This window comes from Esox lucius, chromosome 25, assembly GCF_011004845.1.
Source record: "Esox lucius isolate fEsoLuc1 chromosome 25, fEsoLuc1.pri, whole genome shotgun sequence".
Classification (NCBI taxonomy): domain Eukaryota; kingdom Metazoa; phylum Chordata; class Actinopteri; order Esociformes; family Esocidae; genus Esox; species Esox lucius.
In genome coordinates this window covers 7,450,124-7,455,846 of record NC_047593.1, presented here as the reverse complement: position 1 = coordinate 7,455,846, position 5,723 = coordinate 7,450,124, and the positions used below count along the sequence as shown (strand labels likewise).

Genomic DNA, 5,723 nt, shown 5'->3' with positions numbered 1-5,723 from the left:
TCCTTGCTACGATGAAGCAGGGCTCGAATTAATTAATTGGATGTCAGCACATGTGGGTGAAAACCGTGAAAAAACACTCAGTGTAATCTACCTCTTTAATTAGATATTGTAATATATTAAATCAAAATACATATATTAAATAGTAAAACATCTGACAATAATTTGGTTTTGCCAATCATTATTAGAATAATCTTCATTAAAATATCAGCATTATTTGGAGTCTTACTTTTAAAGTTTGTTTAATTACATTAGACATACTTGTACATAATCATAACTATAAGCAATTAATTTATCAAAGCGTTCATTATAAAGCATTTTCCAATAAGTGATCAAATAGTGTTTTGTTAATATCTATTAATCTTCAAATAGCTGAAGGTAAAGTATATATTAGGATATTTTCCTTTATGCAAACTGTGTGTAGTTAATAGTTTTAAGACCTACAGCCTTCTGTTAGAAGAAAATAGACCAGAATTAAAAGAACTAGCAAAGTTATCACTTGAGGCCTGTTTCTTGTCATTGTGCTGCTGAAAGTTGTTGCAGCCAAAGGAGTTTGTGTGGTTGCTGCTGTCGTTACTGTTGTCATAGTTGCAGTAGTCACAGCAGTAATTGTGGAATTTGGGAGCTCTGTTTAAAAAAAAAAAAAAATACAGTATTGGACTACGAAAATGTTCAATATCAAGGAAACTTCCAAAAAAAATGTTTCACTTAAAACATTTTAAAAAGGTTGAAACTGTAAAGGGTGGTGGAACATTTAGAAGAATCTGAAAAATATGTGGCACAAAACAGTGCACCTGAATCGTCTTTGTTCTTATCCCTTGCTTGAAGAAACATAAAGTGGATATAAAAAGTCTAAACACCCCTGTTAAAATGTCAGGTTTTTGTGATTGTCAATTAGACAAAGATAAATAATTTCAGAACTTTTTACACTCTTAATGTGACCTATAATGTGAACAATTCAATTGAAAAACAAACTGAAATCTTCAAGGGGGAAACATTTACAATAAAAACCTTACAATAACCTGGTTGCATAAGTTTGCACACCCTCCTATAACTGGGGATGTGGCTGTGTTCAGAACTAACCAATCACATTCAAACCAATGTTAAATAGAAGTCATTACACACCTGCCATCATTTAAAGTAACTCTGATTAATCACAAATAAGGTTCAGCTGTAAGGTTTCATATTTGCATCTCTGAGCAAAATCCATGGTCCGCAGAGAGATTCCAAAGCATCAGAGGGATCTCATTGTTGAAAGATAGTCAGGAGAAGGGTACAAAATAATTTCCAAAGCATTTGATATACCATGGAACACAGTGAAGACAGTCATCATCAAGTCAAGAAAATACGGCACCACAGAGACATTACCATGAACTGGACATCCCTCCAAAATTGATGAAAAGACTAGAAGAAAACTGGCCAGGGAGGCTTCCAAGAGGCCTACAGCAACATTGAAGGAACTGCAGGAATTTCTGGCAAGTACTGGCTGTGTGCTATATGTGACAACAATTTCATATGAATGGGCTATGGGGTAGGGCGGCAAGACGGAAGTCTTTTTTTACAAAGAAAAACATCCAAGCCTGGCTGAAGTTAGCAAAAACAAACCCCCAAAAGCATTTGGGAAAATGTGTTACGATCTGATGAAAACAAGGTTGAACTTTTTGGCAAAAATCTCCAAAAGGTATGTTTGGTGCAGAAACAAGACTGCACATCACCCAAAGAACACCATACCCACAGTGAAGCATGGTGGTGGCAGCATCATGCTTTGGGGCTGTTTTTCTTCAACTGGAACTGGGGCCTTAGTCAGGGTGGATGGAATTATGAACAGTTCCAAATTCCAGGCAATTCGTTAGAAAGCTGAAGATGAAGAGGAAGTTCACCTTTCAGCACGAGAACGACCCAAAGCACACATCCAAATCCACAAAAGCATGGCTTCACCAGAAGAAGATTAACGTTTTGGAATGGCCCAGCCAGAGCCCAGACCTGAATCAAATTGAACATCTGTGGGGTGATCTGAAGAGGGCTGTGCACACGAGATGTCCTCACAATCTGACAGATTTGGAGCACTTTTGCAAAGAAGAGTGGGCAAATATTTCCATGTCAAGATGTGCCATGCTAATAGACTCCTACCCAAAAAGACTGAGTGTTGTAAAAAAATCTAAAGGTGATTCAACAAAGTATTAGTTTAAGGGTGTGCACACTCAAAGATTTCAGTTTGATTTTCAATTGAATTGTTTACGTTATAGGTCACATTAAAGATGGAAAAAGTTCTGACATGATTTATCTTTGTCTCATTCTTTTACATCACAATTTAACAGTGGTGTGTAGACTTTTATATCCACTGTAGGTACATTATATTTTCCTCAGTTATTGGATAATACCACAATTAAAATTATTTGAATAGCAAAGGAAAACTTCTGAGGTTATACACTATTTCAAATTTGATGTGATTTTAATTCAACTGGTCAACACAAAGCTTGAAAATATTATGATGGCAAATGAGAGGGAGAAATCCTTTCAAATAATCGTGCGTATGAATCGCAAATACTGGATTTAAAATCCTTACCCACGATGATACTGCCAGGAATAACGTCCAAGTAGACTTCAGAAATGCTGATGGCCTTGATAAGGGAATCCAATACATTTGTAACGTTAGGGACCACTGACTGGTTTGTGAAGATCAAGTTTGTTGTCACGCCCACAGAACCAGACCTAAATATGCATGAAAAAAAGTAATGTAAAAAAGTATTATTAATATTACTACTATTAGACAATTCATGGTACAAATTGGAAACAAAATGCAACATACCAGAAACTGATGATGATGCATCTAAGGAAGATGAATGGAAATATTTCTTTGTATCCTAGATTCAACTGTGCAGAAACATCAGTGTACAAAATGAGCTCTTAAAATTCAACTAAAGCTTTACTACATATTAATTGCCAATAAGCAGAATTTAATTTAATATCCATTTTAAAAGGTCAGTTGGAGTAAATTAAATGAATGTACCTCAGTTGTGACGTTTAAAGCCAAAGTGATATAGTTCTGGGACAGTGGATTATTATAGTCTTCCAAATACAGACGATCCAGTCGCAGCTTTAGAATCAGAACACCTTCATTTGCAGTTGGAGGGTCAGTGGATGCAGTGGACGGAGCAAAAATATTTGTAGCAGCAGCTGTGGTTGTTTTCCCAGCCGTTGTGGGAACCTCTTTGTTTGTTATGGCAGAAGCAGTGGTTTTTCTGGTAGCAGTGGTTTCTGGGCCAGCCACAGTTGATATTGTGTGAGCAGCTGTGGCAGTTATGGAAGCAGATGTGTTTGTTTTGCCAACTGTTATGGTATTTGTGGTGGCAACTTTCATTGCTGTGAGTGCAGATGTGGTAATTGTGGCAGTCCCTTTGTTTGTTGTGGCTGCAGCAGTGTTTATTCTGGTAGCAGTGGTTGCTGTGCTAGCCACTGTGGATATTGTGTGAGCAGCTGTGGTGGTTGTGGCTGGAGATGTGATTGTTTTGCCAGTAGTTGTAGAATTTGTGGTGGCAGCTGTCATTGTTGTGAGTGCAGATTTAGTTACTGTGGCAGCCTCTTTGTTTGTTGTGGCAGAAGCAGTGGTTCTTCTGGTAGCAGTGGTTGCTGTGCCAGACACTGTGGATATTGTGTGAGCAGCTGTGGTATTTGTGGCTGGAGATGTTATTGTTATACCAACAGTTGTGGAATTTGTGGTTGCAGCTGCCATTGTTTTGAGCACAGGTGTGGTAATTGTGGGAACCTCTTTGTTTGTTATGGCAGAAGCAGTGTTTTTTCTGGTAGCAGTGGTTTCTGGGCCAGCCACAGTTGATATAGTGTGAGCAGCTGTGGCAGTTATGGAAGCAGATGTGTTTGTTTTGCCAACTGTTATGGTATTTGTGTTGGAAACTTTCATTGCTGTGAGTGCAGATGTGGTAATTGTGGCAGTCCCTTTGTTTGTTGTGGCAGCAGCAGTGTTTATTCTGGTAGCAGTGGTTGCTGTGCTAGCCACTGTGGATATTGTGTGAGCAGCTGTGGAAGTTGTGGCTGGAGATGTGATTGTTTTGCCAGCAGTTGTAGAATTTGTGGTGGCAGCTGTCATTGTTGTGAGCACAGGTGTGGTAATTGTGGGAACCTCTTTGTTTGTTATGGCAGAAGCAGTGGTTTTTCTGGTAGCAGTGGTTGCTGGGCCAGCCACAGTTGATATTGTGTGAGCAGCTGTGGCAGTTATGGAAGCAGATGTGTTTGTTTTGCCAACTGTTATGGTATTTGTGATGGCAACTTTCATTGTTTTGAGTGCAGATGTGGTAATTGTGGCGGTCCCTTTGTTTGTTGTGGCAGCAGCAGTGTTTATTCTGTTAGCAGTGGTTGCTGTGCTAGCCACTGTGGATATTGTGTGAGCAGCTGTGGTAGTTGTGGCTGGAGATGTGATTGTTTTGCCAGCAGTTGTAGAATTTGTGGTGGCAGCTGTCATTGTTGTGAGTGCAGATTTAGTTACTGTGGCAGCCTCTTTGTTTGTTGTGGCAGAAGCAGTGGTTCTTCTGGTAGCAGTGGTTGCTGTGCCAGACACTGTGGATATTGTGTGAGCAGCTGTGGTATTTGTGGCTGGAGATGTTATTGTTATACCAGCAGTTGTGGAATTTGTGGTTGCAGCTGCCATTGTTTTGAGCACAGGTGTGGTAATTGTGGGAACCTCTTTGTTTGTTATGGCAGAAGCAGTGGTTTTTCTGGTAGCAGTGGTTGCTGGGCCAGCCACAGTTGATATTGTGTGAGCAGCTGTGGCAGTTATGGAAGCAGATGTGTTTGTTTTGCCAACTGTTATGGTATTTGTGGTGGCAACTTTCATTGCTGTGAGTGCAGATGTGGTAATTGTGGCAGTCCCTTTGTTTGTTGTGGCTGCAGCAGTGTTTATTCTGGTAGCAGTGGTTGCTGTGCTAGCCACAGTGGATATTGTGTGAGCAGCTGTGGTAGTTGTAGCTGGAGATGTGATTGTTTTGCCAGCAGTTGTAGAATTTGTGGTGGCAGCTGTCATTGTTGTGAGTGCAGATTTAGTTACTGTGGCAGCCTCTTTGTTTGTTATGGCAGAAGCAGTGGTTTTTCTGGTAGCAGTGGTTATTGGGCCAGCCACAGTTGATATTGTGTGAGCAGCTGTGGCAGTTATAGAATCAGATGTGTTTGTTTTACCAACTGTTATGGTATTTTTGGTAGCAGTTTTCAATGCTGTGAGCGCAGCTGTGGTAATTGTGGCAGTCACTTTGTGGGTTGAGGCAGACTCTGTGATTGTTGTGGCAGCAGATGTGGATGATGATTCAACCCTTGTGGATGTTGTTTCTGACACTGATGGCGTTAATGTGGGACCGGCGTTGGTTGTTGTTGCAGGCTCTGTGTTTGTTGTAGCAGATTCAGTTGTTGTTGCAACACCTGTGTTTGATGTGGCAGAAGATGAGGATGTCATTACAGCTTCATTAGTTGTTTTTGGTTGGGATGTGGTTGCTGAGGGAACCTCTGTCTTTGATGTGCCAGCAGATGTGGATGATGGTGCAGAATATTTGGTTGTATTCAGAGAGGCTTTGGTTGTTTGTGAAGCCAGTGTGGAAGTTGCGGCAGACTCCATGTTTCCTGTTGCAACCTCTGTGTTAGATGTGGGAGCAGATGTGGTTGATGTTGCGGCTGCTGTGGTTGTTGTGGGAGTCTCACTGGTTGTTGTGGAAACCTCTGTATTA

General features: G+C 40.5%; 1 long non-coding RNA gene across 1 annotated transcript; it reads right to left on the bottom strand.

Annotated features, from left to right (window-relative positions):
* Positions 1–228: 228 nt before the first annotated feature.
* Positions 229–5,717, bottom strand: LOC105010049. Its single transcript, XR_003778084.2, has 4 exons — positions 3,008–5,717; positions 2,807–2,871; positions 2,564–2,709; positions 229–624 (listed from the first exon to the last, which is right to left on the bottom strand). It is a non-coding gene; the product is annotated as a mucin-5AC (long non-coding RNA).
* Positions 5,718–5,723: the final 6 nt, after the last annotated feature.